Source organism: Eumetopias jubatus, unplaced genomic scaffold (genome assembly GCF_037043125.1).
Source record: "Eumetopias jubatus isolate StellerSeaLion01/CBP00866 unplaced genomic scaffold, mEumJub1_p1.0 scaffold_7, whole genome shotgun sequence".
NCBI classification, from domain to species: domain Eukaryota; kingdom Metazoa; phylum Chordata; class Mammalia; order Carnivora; family Otariidae; genus Eumetopias; species Eumetopias jubatus.
In genome coordinates, this window is record NW_028274813.1 from 57,182,980 (window position 1) to 57,185,050 (window position 2,071).

General features: G+C 39.2%; 1 pseudogene; it reads left to right on the forward strand.

The window, feature by feature from the left end:
* Positions 1 to 378: 378 nt before the first annotated feature.
* LOC114205243 (large ribosomal subunit protein uL23 pseudogene) lies at positions 379 to 877 on the forward strand (annotated as a pseudogene).
* Positions 878 to 2,071: the final 1,194 nt, after the last annotated feature.

Genomic DNA, 2,071 nt, shown 5'->3' on the forward strand with positions numbered 1-2,071 from the left:
GGACTGAAATCATATAAAGTATCTTTTCTTTTCTTTTTTTCTTAAGATTTTATTTATTTATTTGAGAGAATGAGATAGAGAGAACATGAGTGGAGGGAGGGGCAGAGGGAGAAACAGACTCCCCATTGATCAGGGAGCCTGACAGGGGGCTCATGACCTAAACCAAAGGCAGATGCTTAACCAACTGGGCCACCCAGCCACCCTCAAAGTATCTTTTCTGACAACAGTTTAATTATAAATTAAAACAGAAGGAAGTTGTAGAATTCACAAATATTTGGAAATTAACACACTTAGATAACCAATAGATCAAAGAAGAAATCACAAAGGAAATTAGATAATACTTTACTATGAATAAAACAAAAACAACACTTAAAACTTATGGTATTCAAAATCCCTTTCACAAAGGTGGCACCAAAGGCAAAGAAGGAAGCCCCTGCCCCTCCCAAGGCCAAAGCCAAAACAAAGCCTTTGAAAGCCAAGAAAGCAGTGCTGAAAGGCATCCACAGTCACACACACACACACACACACACACACACACACACACACAATCTGCATGTCACCTACCTTCCCATGGCAACCCAAATATCTTCAAAAGAGTGCCTCCAGGAGAAACAAGCTTGACTGCTATGCCATCATCAAGTTCCCGCTGCATACTGAATCAACCATGAAGAAAATGGAAGACAATGACACAGTTGTGTTCATTGTGAAGGTCAAGGTCAACAGGCACCAGATCAAAGAGGCTGTGAAGAGGCTCTATGACACTGACATGGCCAAGGTCAACACCCTGATCAGGTCTGATGGAGGGAAGAAGGCATAGGTTCAACTGGCTTCTGACTATGATGCTTTGGTTGTTGCCAATAAAATTGAGATCATCTAAACTGAGTCTAGCTGGCTAAATCTAAATATAAATTTTTTCATCATAAAACAACAACAACAAAAACATGGTATTCAGCTGAAGTATTTCCTAAAGGGGAATTATAGCTGTAAATATCTACCTTAAAAAAATGAAATATCTCAAATCATTAACCTAAACTTCTACCTTAAGAACTAAAAAAAGAAAAACAGACTACATTCATATCAAGCAAAATGAAAGAAATAATAAAGATCAGAATGTAGGTAGAAAAACAGTAGAGAAATTGAATGAAGACAAAAGGGTTTTTTTAAAAGATCATCAAAATTAATCAGGTTTCAGCCTAACTGACCAAGAAAATTTTTAAGAGAGAGAGAGAAAGGAGGAGGCAGGAAAGGGACTCAATTTATTAAATCAGGAATGAAAGAGGGGCATCACAGCAACTTCTTCCTAGAAACTTCGCCAAAGGCAAGGGAAGCCAGGGCAAAAATGAACTATTGGGACTTCATCAAGATAAAAAGCTTTTGCACAGCCTAGGAAACAATCAACAAAACCAAAAGACAACCAAGAGAATGGGAGAAGATATTGCAAATGACATATCAGATAAAGGACTAGTATCCAAAATCTAGAAAGAACTTATTAAACTCAACACCCAAAGAACAAATAATCCAATCAAGAAATGGGCAGAAGACATGAACAGACATTTTTCCAAAGAAGACATCCAAATGGCCAATAGACACATGAAAAAGTGCTCAACATCGCTCAGCAGAAATCCAAATCAAAACCTCAATGAGATACCACCTCACACCAGTCAGAATGGCTAAAATTAACAGGTCAGGAAACGACAGATGTTGGCGGGAATGCGGAGAAAGGGGAACCCTCCTACACAGTTGGTGGGAATGCAGGCTGGAATGCTGCTCTGGAAAACAGTATGGAGGTTCCTCAAAAAGTTGAAAATGGAGGTACCATACGATCCAGCAATTGCACTACTGGGTATTTACCCCAAAGATACAAATGTAGGGATCCGAAGGGGTACGTGCACCCTGATGTTTATAGCAGCAATGTCCACAATAGCCAAACTGTGGAAAGAGCCAAGCTGTCCATCGACAGATGAATGGATAAAGAAGATGTGGTATATATATACAATGGAATATTATGCAGCCATCAAAAGGAATGAGATCTTGCCATTTGCAACAACGTGGATGGAACTGGAGGGTATTA